Genomic DNA, 20,414 nt, shown 5'->3' with positions numbered 1-20,414 from the left:
GGAACAGATACTGCGCCATTTCCTTCCCTCAAAAATCAATTTTCGAAATCTAGACCTATCCTGACTCATGCTAACTTTGCTCACTTAGACCTACACTTCAATTTAGGCAGATTCATTGGGGTGCACTGTGTAAACTTAAATGAATCTTAAGTGAATTAACTCTGCAAGTGATTCTTGGGAATGTGTGTGTCGAATAGGCCTGTCATGTGTCTCAGAATTTCATCTAGTTCTAAAGTACATCTGTTGGATCTATTATATGATATATTCAAATATTTTTTTCCCAGGAAAAAAAAGTTGAGTTCATTGAGAGCACTCCGGTGCTTGTCCTATCCATGGCCACAATGACTGGAAGCCATTTTTGGTCACTCGCTTACGAATTAAGCCCCTCATTTCTCTAATTCCTGCCAGCAAATTGCCTGCTTTGTTCAGTTCATTTAGAAGCAAGGCTTTATTACGTATTGTCTTGAGTGGGGTCTTGGGTGTGCCAGGATAGCCTTTTTGGATGAAAAAGAAGCATTGAGAGAGAGAGAAAATTTAATAAACGAGCATTGAGAAAGCGATGAAAGATCCAAGCTGCATGATGTGCACTGTTTTAAGAGGTAAACTAGACTCTCCCATTTTCCAAGCCTGGAAAAAGAAGTTTTGAGAGTTGAGTTGCTTGTTGGGCCCATCTATCAGGAGGTACATATTTATGCTTCCACCTTTCTTATTTTAGATCCATGGTTGTTGTCATGTTCGAATTTCACATTGAGATTGCATTTTGTGGTCTATTTCTTGTCTTAATGTGTGTGGCATCAGTATTTTGCCTGGTGTGCTTAGCAGAGATTGAAAAGTTGTCTGTACAAAAGTTTGTTTTTGCTACTTAACAAATTTATGGAGACCTTTCAGATAACCTTTTCTTCTGGATAGGTACAGCATATGCATTAACAAATTTGCTCTCCTGGTGTCAGCCATGCCTTGTTTCACTGTGTAGCTTCAACATAATCACACCTGTGCCCTGAATTTTCGGCCCGATATAATTGTTCATTCCTTTGCTTATTAATTCCACAAGATTATGCATAGAGGCAGCAGAGAAGTGGCATATTGTTGTTACATTGCAGATGCGTTGTTTGTCTAAAAAATGCAGTAACACAAAAAAAGTAAATTTATACAACCAAGCCCACTTATAATGACTGCAGTTTTCACAAACGATTGCATATTGCAAACAGGAGCGGCATTACCATCAAAACATGCATTAGCACAATGGCCCTGAGTCTTACATGTAACGAACCACTGTGACCACACCATTTGGTTAAAGTGAAAAACTGGCGTCGTATACTTGCCCCCGCCGTAGAAAAACGTGTAACTTACATGAGCACAGAAACCAAAGAGCAGCTCCGAGTCCCTTTGACGCCTTCTCGGAATAAATGGGGCCACATAAAAAGAAAAAAAGCAGTGATGAGGATGTCCTTGAAGCTAGGTAACGGCCAGTCGATGGCAGCGATGGCGTAGAGGTAGAACATCCGCCTCGCGTGCAAGAGGACCGGTGTTCAAATCCTGGTGCCGCGCAATTCTCCACCGGGTTTAAAAAAAAAAATCTGCGTGTCGATGGAATTGCATAACCAGGCCTGGAGTGCGGCCTGATCTCGGTGACCAGAACCGACAACGCACTCTCTCACCAGAGCAGGATTTGGCCACCCTGGTGTAGTACTTGGCCACAGCCTTCTATGATCAAACAAATTAACCATCGGCCCTCAGTCCCCAGAGGCTGCAGAGCAACTGACCACGGCGGCGGTCAGACCTGTGACGCGGCGGAGGGTGCTAAGTATCTCTGGCTCCGGACAGGCCGCCATTGGAATCTGAACCTGGCAACGTTTAACGCTAGAAGTTTAGCTAGTGAGGCTAGCCTAGCAGTGCTGTTTGAGGAACTAGCGGGAATTAAATGGGATGTGATAGGGCTTAGCGAAGTTAGGAGGACAGGTGAGGCGTATACAGTACTAAAGGACGGACACATACTGTGCTATCGCGGGTTAGAGGATAGACGAGAACTAGGTGTGGGATTCCTCATAATAAGAATATAGCTGGCAACGTAGAGGAGTTCTACAGTATTACCGAGAGGGTAGCAGCTATAATAATTAGGCTGAATAGGAGGTACAAGCTGAAAGTGGTGCACGCCTACGCACCCACATCCAGCCATGATGACCAGACCGTTGAAAGTTTCTATGAGGACGTAGAATCGGCAATGAATAAAGTAAAATCGCAGTACACTGTACTGATGGGCGACTTCAATGCGAAGGTGGGCAAGAAGCAGGCTGACGACGACGCGTCAGGTGACTATGGAATAGGCTCTAGAAATAGCAGGGGAGAGTTATTAGTCGAATTCGCGGATAGAAATAATTTACGGATCATGAATACCTTCTTCCGCAAACGAGAAAACAGGAAGTGGACCTGGAAGAGCCCAAATGGTGAGATTAAAAATGAAATCAACTTCATTCTATGCGCTAAACCTGGCATCATTCAGGATGTGGCCGTGTTCGGAAAGGTGCGGTGTAGCGACCACAGAATGGTAAGGTCTAGAATTAGCTTAGACTTGTAGAGGGAACGGAAGAATCTTGTGAAGAAGAAGGCCATTAACGAGATAGCTATAAGAGGGAAAGCACAGGAGTTTAAGATAGCGCTGCAAAACAGATATTCGGCTTTAACTGACGAAGATGATCTTGATGTTCATTCAATGCACGATAATCTGACATCTATAATTACGGAGTGCGCAGTAGAAGTAGGCGGTAGGACAGTTCGAAAAGATACCGGGAAGCTATCTCAGGTGACGAAAGATTTAATTAAGAAGCGCCAAAACATGAGGGCATCTAACCTTACCGATAGAATAGAACTAACGGAGCTATCAAAGTTAATAAACAAGCGCAAGGTAGCCGACATAAGGAAGTTTAATATGGAGAGAATCGAGCATGCTATAAAGAACGGAGGTAGCCTAAAAACAGTGAAGAAAAAACTAGGCATAGGTAAAAACCAGATGTATGCATTAAGAGACAAGCAGGGCAATGTCATTAGCAATATGGATAAGATAGTTAACGTAGCCGAAGAGTTCTACACAGACCTGTACAGTAGCCAATGTAATCAGAGCGTTAATGAGAAAGACAGCAGGGCACAGCAATGCGTCATCCCGCCAGTCACGAAAGATGAAGTAAAGAAAGCCTTATAAGCAATGAAAAGGGGAAAAGCAGCTGGGGAGGATCAGGTAACAGCAGATCTGTTGAAGGATGGAGGGGACATCGTGCAAGAAAAACAAGCCACCCTGCATACGCAATGCCTTATGACCTGGTCTGTACCAGAAGCTTGGAAGAATGCAAACATTATCCTAATTTATAAGAAGGGAGACGCCAAGGACTTGAAAAATTACAGGCCGATCAGCTTACTATCCGTTGCGTACAAAGTATTTACTAAGGTAATCGCTAATAGAGTCAGGGCAACGCTAGACTTTAACCAACCAAATGATCAGGCAGGCTTTCGTAAAGGGTATTCCACAATAGATCATATTTACACTATATATCAGGTGATAGAGAAATGCGCAGAATATAACCAACCTCTATATATAGCTTTCATTGATTACGAGAAAGCATTCGACTCAGTGGAAACCTCAGCAGTCATACAGGCATTGCGTAATCAGGGGGTAGAAGAGCCTTATGTCAAAATACTGGAAGATATATATAGCAACTGCACAGCTACTATAGTCCTCCATAAAGTCAGCAATAAAATTCCAATAAGGAAGGGCGTCAGGCAAGGAGACACGATCTCGCCAATGCTGTTCACCGCATGTTTGTAGGAGGTATTTCGAGGCCTGAATAGGGAACAGTTGGGAATAAGAATAAATGGAGAATACCTAAATAATCTGCGATTTGCTGATGGCATTGCCTTATTGAGTCACTCAGGAGGTGAACTGCAAATCATGATCAATAATTAAGACAGGCAGAGCAGATCGATGGGTCTAAAAATTAACATGCAGAAAACCAAGGTAATGTTCTACAGCTTAGCAAGAAAACAACAGTTCACAATTGGCAGCGAGAGCCTAGAAATTGTGACGGAATACGTCTATTTATTGCAGGTAGTGACAGCTGATCCGGATCATGAGAGGGAGATAACAAGAAGGATAAGAATGGGGTGGAGCGCATATGGCAAATTCTCGCAGATCATGAGTGGCAGTTTACCAATTTCCCTCAAGAGGAAAGTGTACAACAGCATAATCTTACCGGTACTCACCTACGGGGCAGAAACGTGGAAACTAACGAAAAGAGTTCAGCTTAAGTTAAGGACAACGCAGCGAGCCATGGAAAGAAAAATGATAGGTTTAACGTTAAGAGATCGGAAGCGGGCAGAGTGGGTTAGGGAACAAACACGGGTTAATGACATCCTAGTCGAAATCAAGAGAAAGAAATGGGCTTGGGCAGGGCATGTAATGCGAAGGCAAGATAACCGCTGGTCCTTAAGGGTAACGGAGTGGATTCCAAGAGAAAGTAAGCGTAGCAGGGGGCGGCAGATGGTTAGGTGGGCGGATGAGATTAAGAGGTTTGCAAGCAAAGGGTGGATGCAGCTGGCAAAGGATCGGGTTAATTGGAGAGACATGGGAGAGGCCTTTGCCCTGCAGTGGGTGTAGTAAGGCTGATGATGATGAAGGTGAGACTGCACGTAACATATCTGCGGAGTATGAAAACGAGACTAGGTGGCACTAAAAAAGGCGGAAGGTTGACTAAGAAATATTATACTGGAAGCGTTAAGGGGTGAGTCGCACAATTTTAAAAATTGTTGAACTGTTAAAAGGTGAGACCTACCTGATAACGATGGAATTCGCGCCTCAAGGTGCAGAAAAGCATTGGCGACATTGTTTGGAAGCCTCAGACAAAGGCGCAAAGCCTCACGCTCCAACAGCACAAGAGGGCGAAGTTTATAGGCAGGAGCTCCTGTGAATAAAACACACCCGAGCTCCAAAACTGGGCGGACGTACATTTTATAAATCATCAGAAGTGTATGCCTTCTCACGCCTGACCTAGCACTACAAAGCCTGCGTAGGATGCCAATGGCCCGAACTCCTTTTGCAGAAACTTGATCAATGTGTGACCACCAGGATAGAGTAGAGGCGTATATTGGTTGGTTTATAGGGTTTAACGCCCCAAATCGACTCAGGCTATGAGGGACGTCGTAGTGAAGGGCTCCGTAAATTTTGACCACCTGGGGTTCTTTAACGTGCACTGACATCGCACAGTACACGGGCCCCTAGAATTTCGCCTCCGAGAGTCGTATATTACTCCGAGATACTTCACCGTCTGAACTTGAGATATGTTATTTCTATAGACCAGGCAGATATTTACAGGAACATAAGCCGGAAATACTAACAATGCGCATTTCTTCACATTGAGGGACAGATGAATTCTTCCTAACCAGTTGTCAAGAACATTGAGGTAACTTTGCAGGGTTCGATAAAGAGTGTGAATGTCACCTGCTGATGCAAAAATGCAATATCGTCGGCGTACACATAAGTTTTCACACTTTGAATGCTTAGAATTGAGCTTAGAAAATTAACAAAGAACAGGTGAAAGAACTTATCATTGTGGTACACCTCTTGTTTGTGGAAATCTCCTTGTGGAAACACCATTTTCGCAGCAATAAAATTCTCTATTCTCCAAAAAAAAACAGAAATTCAAGCTATAAAATAGCTTGGGAAGTTCAGTTCCTGTAATCTCAGTAACAGAGTCGAGTGCTCAAAGCTTTCGTATGCTTTACTGACAATCCAAGGTGACAAGCGCAGCAAACTGTTTTATATTGCTTGCTAATTTAATACGACTCTCTAGGTCAGTATGAGCACACCAATTTGAACAACCCGGCATAAAACCAATTTGACATGGATTCAAGAGACCATTTTCCGAAATGAATGACATGACACGGCTGAGAAGTACCCTCCACCAATTTCACTAGGTTCGAAGTTAAAGAAATAGGGCGTATGTTGTCTAAAGTTAAGCCGTCCCCTTGCTTTTTAAAGAATGGAACTATTTCAGCAAGACGCCACTCATGAGCTTTCCAAGGACCTTTAGTAGAATGGTTAACTAGAGCCAACAGGTCTGCAGGAGCTTCATTGAACAAAATTTTGATCAGATGAAGTGACCTTACCGGGGCTAGGAGTCGCTGGGAAGAAGCGCAGAACAATTTGCGACAGTTCAGGCATAGAGACCTCAGTGAAATCACTTGAGGTGCATGTGAATATAGCTGGAGAAGTAGAGCAGATTTTTAAGCGAAGCTCTAGGCCACACTCAATATTCTTTAAGGCCTTTGCGATGTCAGCAGAGGACTGAACAAGGGATTCAATGTTGGCAGCCGGTGGAATCACCTTGTTGCGCCTCAAGAAATTAACAAAGCTCGTTTATTGCCTGATTGTGAACGGAAATCATAATGATTTGTATTATAATCCTCCTTTGCACGGGCGACAGTGCGCTTAAATGTTGCTGCAACATACTTATAATCCAACCAATTTTTTCGACATCGATTGATGAGAAGTTTCTTCCAAGCTGCTTTCCGTCGTCTATATGCACGCGTGCACTCAGCCTTCCACCAATTGTTCGCGATTGCACCCTTGGTTCCCTTAACCAAAAATTCAGAATTTTGCCTTGCATGGTTCAGTACTGAACATCGATGTGCAGCTGTGCTTTCGGCCCTTGTCTGAGCGCAATGGTGTTTAAGTGATTTGGAGGGCTGATTTTAGCGTATCTTTAAAGCAACTGTAATTTATTACCGAGTGCTGATGTCGCTCAGGAAGAGTTAATTTACACGCAAACTTGAAACCAATCGGTAGATGATCACTGTTTGTTTCACAGTCAACAGGTGCCCAAGACATAACAGAGACTCTTTGGGAGGAAAAAGTTAGTTCTAAGGCAGAGCGGCATTGACTCCGAACAAACGTTGGCAATCCGGAATTGTTTCAGATCAAGTTGTTGTCAGAAGCCAAATCAAATAGTCCAGGACCAAACCTGTCTGTTGAAACCCCCACATCATATGGTGCGAATTGAAGTCTCCAAGTAATAGAACCTTAGATCGGCTACTAGACATGAGTGAGTCAAGGTGCCGAGTGTGACGCACACCAGACGGGAAATATGCATTAGCTACCGTAAAGGGCTGTTGACCTGGCACACTGAGGTGAACCGCAAGGATTTCACATTCATTTTCCGCATATTGGAAAGAAATGCATGCCCTGTGGCAAAACGTTGTAGAGATGAGCACTAACAACCCTCCCCCTCGTGATGACCGGTCAAGCCGGAAAGGACGGTAATCCTTGAGATGATAAATGAAATTTGTAGTTAGCCATGTTTCCTGTAAAGCAACTAAATCTGGTAGAAGCTGATTGCATAGGCAATATAAATCTGTTGAAGCTGAGAATATAGATAGATAATTCCACTGGAGTAAACTTAAGAACCCTATCTTGGCGAGAGAGCCGCAGCCGCGACGGCCTTTTCTAGAATCCTGCTCTTGGCATTTTGATTTGCGTTACTTTTCTTTTTCTTTGACTGGGGACAAGATGGACCTGCAATATTCAGAGGAGACCCACCTCGTTTCTGGGCGCGAAGATCAGACTCCATACTATACAGTCCATAGAGGATTCGTCCATAACGCTGTTCGAAGGAGAGCCCTTAGAGGTCTTTTGTGGCTCCTATTGTTATTGGCCCTGTGGAACGGATTACCACAGAAGGAGGAATAGCTTCCGAAACCAAAGAAGGCAGGAGCGGAGCGGTGGACACCTGCAGGAGATTGGTCATCTGAACAGCTATGACCTGCGAAATGCACGTGGATACGGTTTCCATAATGCGATTCATTGCATTTGCCACAGCTTTCTCAACTGCCGCTTTAATAGCCTGGGACCAACTAGGATCCATTATGGGTGGGCATTTGGCGGCCACACTAGAGTAGCCTGAGGCTCTCTCCTTGACTGCGGCAAAAGCCTCTCTCCGCGTGCATCTGCGCTTCTCTATAAGCTCAAGCACCTGAACTTCTTGTGCTCGTGCAGGACAGTCAGGCGAATCAGCAGGGTGAGCACCAGTACACAAACAACATTTATTTTGCTGTTCAGGAGATTCCTCTCTGCATTGACGTTCCCCTCACGCATCGCAGCAAAGGGCGATTTGCAGGCTTTGCCGCTGTGGCCAAATCGCCAGCAGTGTTGACACTGAAGGGGCCGAGAGTTAAAGGCATCTACTCGAAAAACCAATGGCCACACCTTAATCTCTGACGGGCTAGATATTCCTGCAAATGTGGCAATGACGGACTCCGTAGGAATTTTTACTCCGTCAACCATCCTGCTGCATCGATGGACAGCAATCACTCCCGCAGGCGACAGGCTCTCAAGCGTTTCCACAGGGCTCAATCAGAGTCGACCCCTCGGACTAAGCCCTTGGACCATGCTAGATGAGGCGGAATGATTGCGCTCACCGGGTTGTTGGCGAAGGTCGTAAGGTTTAGCAGGTCGTCAATGCAGTCTTTATCCGATGACCTGCACAAAATACTACCCCTGCCGAACTGCCGGACATCAGTAATGCGCATGAACTGCTTCGATGTGGATTGAAGAGCCGCCTGTACTTCCTCTGGGTTGTTCAGTCGGATAGCACCTCCATCGGAAGGCACTAAAGCGACCGGAATGCTCGAAACTCCACTGCGGAAAACGAGATCAATTGCGAGCTGGTCTTGAGAAAGAGATGCCGACCAAGGGGAAAACCCCTGGCCAGTTGAAGTCGACATTAAGCTCTCGTCCCGCGCCCAATCACCCCGGAACAGGAGCTAGCACGCACTGACAAAAAGAAGGAGAAATTTAGCAAGCTAGCGCAACACCGCCAGGTACTTATCGCTACCCCGCAGCTTGGGTTGCTGGGCCACGTCATGTCCAGAGATGATGGCTGCAAACCCAACGCGAGCCTCAAAGCTACACCGCGTTCTCAAAGCTCTCGCGTTCGGCGAAAGTGCCGAGAACTTCCTCTTCTCCTTCCTCTTAAAAAATGGCACATACCCACATGAGGGTTTGGCCAAGGTGTAGTGGCGCAAACAAGGAAATTTTCATAGGGGATTACGACAAAATATTAGCACAAAGCGTGAACTTTGAAAAAATCTATCAATAAAAAACGACAGAATATATATATATATATATATATATATATATATATATATATATATATATATATATATATATATATTATTTGCCCACTAATCAGCACTAGAAATAAAAAAAAACATTGCCCAATGTACCTTGGTTTCGGTGACTTGGCTTCCTTCATATATTTGTCAAACGAGCTCCCCATTCCACTGACCTTGTCTGCAACACACACACACACACACACACACACACACACACACACACACACACACACACACACACACACACACACACACACACACACACACACACACACACACACACACACACACACACACACACACACACACACACACACACACACACACACACACACACACACACACACACACACACACACACACACACACACACACACACGCACGCACACACACACACACACATACATATATATATATATATATATATATATATATATATATATATATATATATATATATATATATATATATATATATATATATATCGCACGAGCACCAATTGTCTACTTCTCTATTATTTACGGCGCGTGGATACAGGAGGCTTCAACAGCGAGTATGGTGACAAAAGGCGGTGGAGCGCCGATGATGACGTTAGTACCGCTCCAGCTGCCACGGTTTGATGAGGAATGCTGGCAAGAATGGTTAAAATGATGAGAAACGATACACGTTGTTGTTGTTGGCTTGTCATGTAGTAGCACATGCCCACCGTGGGGGATTGCCTAGGGTGCGCTGCGCACTGAAACACTGTTTACTTGCTGACGTAAGTAAGGTAAACTGTCGATAGTAAAATTTGCGTTAGCGGAAATAATTTCGAAAGTTAGAACGAACAAAGAAATCTCGCTGATGAAATGACGTAATCGTGATGAAGTTAGTCGGAGATGAAAAAAGAAGTTGAAGAGAAACAGGAAACCGCAATCAAGCGAGGGCAATCACCAAATAAGCTCTTCACAGAAAAGCAAACCGCCGGCAGGAAATGAGAAAGTGATCAGGTGAATCAGTTTCGCCGCATGATGCTCAAATTTTCGCAAAGAAAACTACGATTAGCACAACTAAATTTTTATTGCGGCATTCAACACTCCAAAGAGGATCATGGACACCTTGCATTACCGTGAGGTGCATGAGCAAAGAATCCAAGGGAATGCTAGATGCAGAAAATCTGCTCTAGCGAGGACAGGCTCACCCCTCAGGTGGTGCAGGTGCGTCAAACGTTTAAACGGGATATTGTCGAATGCATAGTGGTTGTAATAAATGGAACGACACATTCGCAAAGGACGAAGGTTTTTCATCTGCCTCCTGCCTTCATCATCATCCCCCATCGTGACCCCCTTTTTTCTCCTCTTCCCGTTCCCCGGTGCAGAGTAGCGGGCCAGATATTCATTTTTCCGGCCAACATCTCTGCCTTTCCCGTCAATAAACGCTCTCTTGTGCTGAATATCAGCCATCACATTAGAATCAATGCCGTAATGCCCAGGTACCCAAGGAAAACGCCCTTTCAAAAATTGAAGAGAACGGCTCACAAAAGCATTCTCGACCCTTTGAGCGCACTAAGGGCAGAAAGGCTATCAGTACAAAATAATGACCTGATTAACATTGAAAAGGATCTTTTGTAAGGCCAACTCATTGCCTGGAAATTCGGCAATGGAGGTAGGTGTATAATCAGCACCCCTAAATGAATCTCTCTTAAGAGTAGCCCTGGAATAAATGCCAATATCAGCCTTTCCGTTTTGCTGGGAGGCACCTGAAAGGCACATGGGTGGAAAAATTCGCCACATACTTGTCTATAAATCCGTTTAACACACGTTCAGGTCAATTATTTGCATTTATTAGGAGGCTGTAGTCGTAGTGGACTGCATCATCAGTCTGCATATTGCGAATCTATGCTAGAGAACTGATTGTCACCGATATTTTCGACAGAGCAAAAAAGGTGAGCACAATCTGCGGGAGGTTGTACGTCGGCCAAATAATACCGGAAAACAGACCCGGGTTCGATGTAAATATGGGGCTAGCCAAACCAGGAATATCCTCTCGGAAAAGGCAGCAGAGTTGAGTGCTGTAACCGTGTGCTTAGTGCACGTATCCGCGGCTCCAAGGGCAGCGCAGCATTTTGCACTATTTTCGGTAGTCCAAGACAAAGGAGCAGGGCCCGTCTCTCCAAAAGAAGCAAAGGTTGAAGCTTGTACCTTGAACGAACTGAAGTAAGAGAGCAACAAACTCCAAGTAGGAAGCCGCCTCGGTGGCTCATTGATTACGGTGCTTGGCTGCTTATTCGAAAGACGCCGGTTCGATCCCGGTCGCGGCGGTCGCACTTCGAGGTAGGCGAAATGATAGAGGCCCGTGTAGTGTGCGATGCCAGCGTACGTTAAAAAACACCATGCATTCTAAATTTTCCAGAGCCTCCCACTACGGCGTCCCTCAGAGGCTTAGTCGCTTTGGGACGTTAACCGTGATAAAGAAGCCAAACCAAATTCAAGTAGCGGCCTTACATGACATTTATGCACAAAGGGCAAGGTGTCGACACGCATGCCGAATTTTTGGTGGCTGGTTCGCTCCAAACTGCCAAGAGTGCGCTTACCTTTAAGCGCATTTGTTCTAATTTGCTGCTGCCAGTCTTTCTGCGGATTCTAGATAATACGCAGGCATTTAATGGATCAACCTGCAAGATTGGGATGTAGTGATACAGCAAGGAGATGCAAAGAGGGGATCTCGACCGGAAAACAAGGAGGGCACTCTTATATACATTTGAAACCAACCTTAGGTTGCCCAGCGAAATTTAAAGAGCGAGATATGATACATAGTACGTATTTAGCAGAAGCGAAGAATGTAATATCGTCCGCGTGCACGCAGGCACTGTCAGCCGGATGCACAGGGATATCTCGCATGAGTACATTAAATAGTAATGGCGAGAGCACCGAGCCTTGAGGCAGGCCCCTTGACTGAGCGTATGAGCTGTAATTTCACAGACGTTTAACCTTCCACCATAGAGAAGTGGCTGTAATAGCTCTACTGCCTCCACTTCCTCTGCGAGTCATCTCTACAATCATCGCCAGCCGTCCGTCGCAGGCCGAATGCCTCTGATTTGCCAATAATTATCCTTGTCCTAGACTAACGCCGGCCAACTTATCCCTGCCAACTACATAACCTCATTAGCACGCGTGACTTTCTAATGGTAATCCAACGGTGCAAAAGAAATATTAATCGATGAAGGGCTCTCTTGTCCGCACTGTGGTACGAAGGAGGTTTGAGGTCAGGTAACTTATGAAGCAAAATAATATGCTCAGCGTTGTCGTACGCCTTAGCAACATACAATGTACTAGACCTGAGACCTCATTCTGCTTTACTGCAACCTTAATTCTGGTCTTCAGGTCCATACCTGAGGACCAAATAGAACACGTATGGCGAAAACCAATCTTAGCCTGAGTCACGCAGAGACGAAACAATATTCGTTAGGCGGCTGTGTGCGACCTGTTCCTCAGATTTAACGAAATTTAAAGTGACTGAAATTGGGTGAATATTGTCGAGATCAAATTCTTTCTGCAGGTCTCTACTATGGTTATTTATTATTTATTGATACAGTCAGCCCTGCATGGGGCTTTTACAAGTGTGCAGCAAAAATAAAAGTAAATAACAAATAGCACATGCTAAAGCAAATATTCGGAATAATAATAAAGCAGGCTATTCACAAGACTTGCGGTTACATACACAATATTTGTAGTTGGCACGGAATAAATATAAACGTTTACAGAGCTGGCATACAACGCCGGATGCACTTGAAACTGAGAGAAACCCATCGGCTGGAATAAACAAGAGTGTGATGCTTGAACAGCGTCAACTTACGGGCTAGTTTGTTTTCCATGGTTTTTTACCAGCGCAAGAAGACGCAGACGAAGGAACACGGACAAAGACAAACAGGCGGCGTCTTCTTGCTCTGATAAAACACCACGTGATGATTGTCATAAATTTTTCGACAGACGTGCATTGTACAGCAGTGTCAGGTAGAGAATTCCACGCATTTATCAGTCTTGGAAAAAAACTGTACATAAAATGATACGTTTGAGAAGATGGGGCTGGAATAAACATAGATTGACGATGCCTAGATGTCTCATTAGAACGAATTTAAAAAATTGCGATCTGCTGATATTAATTTTTTTATGGGTAATTTTCCAAAAAAATGTTTTAGCCTATCAAGCTTTATATGCGGCTTTAGCGTATGAAGACCAGCTTGTCAACAGAGATCGGAAGGTGAGATAAGATGGCCGTATTTCTTAAATATGAATGTGGCAGCAAAACGCTTGACCTTGTGAATCTTTGAGCAATTATTTTTTGTGTAGGGGTCCCAGACGAGGTTCGCGTATTCTATGATCAGGCTGATAAATGTTTTATATCCTATACATTTTATTTTGAGGGGTTCCTTGTTATATGTTTCGCCTAAGGCTCCAGACTGCCTTTCGAGCTTTCGAGCACTCGAAAACTGTGTCAGTGTTCCGACGAAGTTCGCGGGTAAATAAAAGACCTAAGTGCTTTTATGTTGCACTGTCTTCTGGATTACTTAAGTTTCTGTGTTATAGCAAAAATTCAATGCACATTTTTTCAAGTTATTGTTATTAAGAGTGGCTTTTCCGGGTTTATGGCAACTTGCTATTCATCGCACAATTTTTTTTTACTTTCTGCAACTTTGAGTTTAGTTTTGCCTGGCCGCGTTGTGCTTGGATGTTGCTATAAATTATGCATTCATCTGCAAAGAGCCTTATTTGGTACAACAATGTTTTCAGGGAGATCATTATTAAAAAAACAAATAACAAGGAGACCCAGAACGCTTTCTAGGTGTACCCCTGAGGCGACGCGTGATTGATTTCTCACAACGGAACACACTGTTCGCGGTCATGTGAATATAAAATTAAGAGCGTGGTTTTTCACACACCCAACAATTCGGGGCAAGAGAATTTTTTAGCTGGAAACTAATAATGAACGCTATTTGTATATAATATAATGTACTATTTCACTATAACAATAAATATATGCGCAGACCGGCCGACGGCAGTCTTGCCTTGTTTTGCTATTAAGGTTATTGTTATCGTCAAAATCCCGTTCACCATTGCTTTTCTGTGGCAGTCTGAACTATTATAATAAAAAGGCCTTAAAAAAACGATTTTCCTACAAATCAGAAGAACGGACCATTACCTTCAATATTTCCTTCAGAGTATCTTACAATATTCTCATTTTAAGAGGCCGCCGCGGTGGCTCAGTGGTTATGGCGCTCGGCTGCTGACCAAAAGACGCGGGCTCGATCCCGGCTGCGGTGGTCGAATTTCGATCAAGGCAAAATTCTAGAGGATCGTGTACTGTGCGATGTCAGTGCACGTTAAAGAACCCCAGGTTGTCGAAATTTCCGCAGACCTTCTCTACAGCGTCCCACATAGCCTGAGGTGCTTTGGGACGTTAAACCCCCATAAACTAAACTAAACGAATTTTAAGAAATTTTGCCCGAGAATGTTTTAGATAATCATGTGGAGTCGAAGATTTTTTCAAGGGCCAATTCAGAATGTACAAGTTATCCGGGTTAAAGTCTAGAGCTAATAACTTCCACATGCCGACTCGGAGTCTCTCAGCGCCAGGGGCGACATAATGTAGACAATACCTAAGATGGAGTCACTTCGGTGAAATCTGCAACCCCGGTGAGGTAAGACCGAAGAAATTCTACTCCGTCAATGAAAACAAGGGCCGAGGCCCTGAGCCATGCCATCCATTCATATTTATTGCTTGTTGAGGGGCGTGGGAGTAAAACTATACACTGGTTTATGCAAGTGGAAGGCAGCCTTAGTGTGCTGCATGTACCTGTACAAAGCTTCTGAATTTACTTGCATAGACAAATAGTTTAAATTAAAAGTGTATTCCTTCTTAGCTTTAGATATTGTCTTTTTAAACGAACCCTCAAAGAACTTGTAATTTATCTAAATGTTTGGGTAGTGCTCATGCTCTGAGCTCTTTCATACGTCCTTCCAGCGGCGATAGGCTGATTCGCAGTTGTCGTTTTACTAGCACGAAGAATCTTGTTTCACTAGGAAAGCAGTAATCCGGAGGCTCAATCCTGCAGCGAAGCATTTAGCTTATAGATCCATTCCTAGACCCAGATCAGAATATGCCTGTACGGTGTAGGACCCAATAATAATCACAAAAAAAATCTCTTGGTTTATTTTTTCAATGTTCCGTACTGCTGCATGTCCAACAGATTTAATGGCGTACAGACATTGGGAACTCAAAGAAATCTTCACCTGCTAAAACATTTTTTCCTAAGAACAACAGCTTATCTATGTGCCCAGACGCCTATATAAAACAACTAGTCGCGTGATGAACCAGACATCGTCATGCACAGTCGCTAACCCCTTATAGCGTGAGAAGAGAAAAAATTTAAATAATGGTTTATTTCTCACACAATAACAGAGTGGAGAAAGCGTCCATTTAATTCTTAATTAAGAACTGATAGAATCATGAGTTTTTTATGAGTGTGTTCCAATGCGTCTATACGTAGCCCATTGTTTTCTTATTTTGTTTGGTGTGCTGAATGTCCATTTCGCTTTCGTTCATATTGTATTTTGCCTCCTGCTTGGGCCTAACATGTGCACTTTCGGCACAATTTGTTCTGTGTGAAATTGCTTATTTTTTGTTAGGATCCGTAGCAGTGCAGCCCTTCGTTTTTTTTGTAATTGGGGTCCTGAATATTGCGTTTGCATTCATTCATGCTCTATTTCCTCTCCTGCTTGGGCCATACCAAGGCTTACATAAATTTATAAAGAAATTAACGAGAAAATGGTTTCCAAATTCAAACCAGCGCCTCTTAGTACCACCGGAACGGTTGATACAACGCAAGCAGGAGATGAAGGCAGCTGTTCCGACCCCCTTCGTTATTTGTGTAGAGGCCCTGGTCCAGTACTGTAATGAGGTACTCGTGTTTTTGATGGGCTTTTTCTCAGAATTCTGAAGGCTGCTGCCCGAAAGACGGGGCCACTGGCTGAATTTCTTCCACGAAAATTAAGCCAGTTTGTTTACACATGGACTAATGATTGCAGCTGCCGCAACGAGCTGCTCTATACCTGTATGATTGCTAGTTATTGAGCCACTATTTACCGTTTACACTCGGATTGCTGCGTCCTTCTCTGCAGACATGCTTCAAAATGTGCCGCTAGAACACACATACTCACTACGGAGTTTGGGAGATTACTTCGGAATGACTTGACCGCGACCTCAGCGAGTACTTGGACAGCTGGGGATTATGGCAGCTTGACAAAATAAGAACGTTTTTGCAATGACAGAGGAAAAAGAATGGGTTTTGGCGGAATAAAACGCGATTTCCTAAAGATTCTTCGCGAGTGACTTCTAAATATTTTACTTTTGTTTGTTTCTTTCTCTGTGGTAAACAAGCAGGTAACCTTTCGATCCAAGTTGACCTCGAATAAAACCACGCCTCAGCTGCGGACAAAGTACATACTACCTTTAACGAAATGCAGAAGGAAAGTACACTGCGTCCTTTAAGAATATATACTATCAGCTTGTCAGTAGCGTGACCTCGCCTCTGCAGCGCGAATGGTAGTCTTAGTGGCTCATCGTGTTCACATTCAACAAATCCACTGTATTTAGAACTAAACGTTTCCTTTACCACGTCGATTTAGCATTGTTTGCCCGCCAGCGTCTGTTTCCCGCGCAGATTTCGGAACCAGGCTTGTAGCCTCAAAACCGAAGTTTGCTTTCCGATGTAGTTTGCTTTTTTTTTCGCGGGACGGCTTTTTTTACGTTCTGGAAAGGCGCGAATACGGTCTACCGCGTGTATTGTCGACTACCGACGACTTACCGCTCGATCTCGGAGCCTTCCGCGTTGCTTACCGGTGCGCTGCGTTATATTGCTTGTAATTAGACAAATGAATTTTCGTTTTCGAAGTAGTTCTTTTTTTTCGGCAAGGCGGCATTTTTTTAATGCACTCCGAAGACACGGCGGCAACAATGTCGCTTGGCACACTCCGATTGAGAGACGCGCGCTTAAATACGTCGCAAAAATCAGGACTCCGCGGTGTACGGGATTTATCTTACGGATTAGAGCAGCAGCGAGTCTTAATATGCTGCATTTTTGTCGCTCTTCCGTTGTTACATGGGCGACGACCATAGCCTCGAACAGAGGCTGCCGCACTGCGGTCTCCTCTACGGTTCTCAGTTATTGTGCCGAAGAATGTATACTACTCAAGGAAGAAGTTTATTTTTTCCTATATATGGTGGCCAATGTAATATCAGACATTTGCGGTTTCCTAAGATCTTGTTTTTGGCAAATAAAATTTTCTTTTGCAACACGAACTCTGTTATTCAGTATTATGTGCCTAAAAAGCACATTTAATTACCTTTGTTTTCGTGTATTGCATTAAATTTTAAATGCAATAGTTTCGCACAAAAATGCCACTGAAACTTAAAAAACGGCTATTTCCCCCTCAGTAAGTAAATAAGTAAAGAAACTTCAAACTTAGGCGATCGATCTAGGCTCAGTTGACCATACAGTATTGACCATACAGCACCATATTTCAAAATTTCCTCGAATCGAGCACAACTCTAAAAAAATTCTTCAAAGGAATAATCTGGCAAAAATATAGACTTAGAGTTCGGGAAAATGTCTTCAATAAGAGCATGTTGATTCAGCTTCCAAAAAGAATTTTTTAGAATTCATGCTTCTTCAACAACATTTATTTCACTATACTTGCCGCAACGTGCTTGACCGCTGAGCACAGCGTTTTCGAATTTCACGGTATGCTTTAACAAGCCACGTCAGGTGGATGCACTTCGTCGATCTGGGTCTTTAGTTTTCGTCTTTTTCATTTTGTCTTTGAGATAATGCACAATACACATTCGTGAAATTGCCTTGCGGAAGATGGAAGCACTGTGGGCTGCAAAAGCTAGTGACCGTGAAATATTCGCAGACTGCCATCTACCGCAATCGGCAAATATTCATATCAGTAAAAATAAGTCGTTTCCTGTACACGTTGAGCTCCCCCCCCCCCCCCCGCTGTTGTAACCACCTTGCGGGCTTCGCACGCGAGAAAACACTTTTCAGTATTAACTCTCCCAGATGGCTGTTGCATCTCTACAGCCTTTACTAGTTTGTCTTTGCATCTGACGCTCGGTCAACTCAAGCGTCATTGCACCATTGTTCATGTGCGCTGAACACTTTCCTGCCGTCTACGCGCAAGCCTTCATTTTGTGCGAATCCGTGTTGAATGTTGGGGAGTATGTCGGGGCCCTTATTCAGACGGCGTGGTCAACACACGCAAAATGTGGAGGCGGGAAAGGTGGTTTGTCCATCCGGTATTTCACCCAGTGTCTTCGGGGCGGGAACCAGCGATGAGTTCCGAGATTGGTAATGAGGACGGAAGGGCGAGGATGTCCTCGGCTTGACGGTTGGTCGACATATTGTACCGTGTGTATCTTCTGTTACGTAAGTGTAAGACAGTGGCGAGCGGAATATGCCGAGACAGCCAGAAAGAGCTGAGATTGTAGTACTTCCTAAGGTGCTAGTCTCTCCATGGCTGAAATGAAGAAAACAAACGGTACAAAATTGAAAGCGGAACACTGGAGACGAAGCCGAAGCGATATGCATAAACTTTCAACTCAGTCGAAAATTTTCCCTTGCCCAGTCATCCTCGTTTCCTGTGTTCGCATTACACGTTTTCTCCATTTCTTATTTGTAGAATAGAGAAAATGGGCTGCTAGTACTTGTAGTTTAGTTCAGCTCCGAGCAACTAGGAGGCAAGGACCAATGAAAGACCAAATGCGCACCTCGTTGAAGTAGCATTCGCCTCCCGAGCGACGTCGACCAATAGCTTCGAGCCTCTAACAGCTCGAGCAACTGGAGCGGCCACACGCGGCTATAGTTCGCTGTTGCAACGTACCAAAGCAGGGCTATTTATTTATTATTTTATTTGTACCTAAAAGTCCTGCAACGGAGCATTACAGTACATTACCTTTATTAATGCCGCAGCATCACAGTTGTCGTCACACCGAAACCCCGCCGATGTCCTGTATGCTGACATTGAATGAAATAGTGCATATTATGATTTCAGTGTATATTGGGGGTGTTTGGGGCTTTGCCTGCCCCTAAAGCATCCACGTCGGCCCCCTGTGGGGACCATGTGGGCATGCCCCGATTAAGTTTACCTCTTAAGAACCCGCGTTTCTCCCATGCTGATTATGGAGGGGCTAACAGAGATGAAAACGTAACGTTTGTCCTCAAGGGCAACCCACTTCTCATCAAACTGGGACCAATTGGAGGGCTGGGTGGGCTAGCCGCATCAGGCAGTGCTGGAATAATGTGGGAAGCCCCACATGGGCTACCTGCATCGGTGCCAAATGGGACCTATCGAGGCGTTTGTAGAGCACCCGCTGGGGCCGACTGGGGCCCGCGTTGCAAACTCCACATTGGTCCCACCGGGGCTCACATGGCTTACCCACATTGGACCTACAGGGACCGTCACTTCATAGCCTAATTTGTGCTACATGGGCCTCTACGGAATAACTGCATGTGACTTTGTACAGCCCAGTTGAAATAGGTTTTCTTAATATATCATCACAAAACTAGCGGCATAAGTCTTAAGGAGAGAAAAGTCAATGAAGCGAAGAGTAATTCTTCCATCTTTAAGGTTCTTCCCATCTCAGCACACATTTCATGTTTCATTTAGGGGAACCCCTAGATATGAAACACAGCACTATTTCAAGAAGTGTCTAAATAGATTCTGTTGCGTGGATAGTGCACTTATTGCCATGCATTGTGTTTTTGTCCACATGTAAGGTGTCGTTGCGCACCCGGCGCTTATAGCATGTATTGATTTTCTTGCTTCGCTTCCGTATACTTTTATGGTATTTTTGTAGAACGTAACCAATAATCTAGGACGGACTTGCGGAATAATCTCGAGCTGGTGGAAACATCGGTGGTGACCTTCAGATTGTTGTCAATAAGACAGCAGCTCACCATCGACCATCGAATCAGAGTGATCCCTGTCTTCTCCACATAGAAGAGGACCTGTGCTAATTTATGGTTGAATGCTGCTGCGAAACTACACTAAATATTTATTTATTTATTAATTGAACCCTCAGGGCCAGAAAAATTAAACAGGGGAATGGTTACAAAGAGAAATACATAAGCAAGAAAATGAGCGTTACAAAAAAATTTCAGCGATGTATATAATGATAGCTAATGCGTAGCGAAAATACTGGTTATCCACTGATGTCGA

The 20,414-nt window shown here is 44.1% G+C and overlaps 1 long non-coding RNA gene across 2 annotated transcripts in view; it reads right to left on the bottom strand.

Moving 5' to 3' along the window:
• Positions 1–8,966, bottom strand: part of LOC144097470 (uncharacterized) — a 31,928-nt gene extending 22,962 nt beyond the window's left edge. The window contains exons 1-2 of one of the 2 annotated variants that reach the window (XR_013307028.1): positions 8,877–8,966; positions 8,461–8,521 (exon numbers count right to left, since the gene is read on the bottom strand). This is a non-coding gene — a long non-coding RNA (uncharacterized LOC144097470). Of the gene's footprint in view, positions 1–8,460 lie in introns of both variants that reach the window. The other variant, XR_013307027.1, reaches the window with a different exon arrangement.
• Positions 8,967–20,414: the final 11,448 nt, after the last annotated feature.

This window comes from Amblyomma americanum, chromosome 7, assembly GCF_052857255.1.
Source record: "Amblyomma americanum isolate KBUSLIRL-KWMA chromosome 7, ASM5285725v1, whole genome shotgun sequence".
NCBI lineage: Eukaryota > Metazoa > Arthropoda > Arachnida > Ixodida > Ixodidae > Amblyomma > Amblyomma americanum.
Note: the sequence above shows the minus strand (reverse complement) of the source record. Positions and strands in the feature narration are given on the sequence as shown.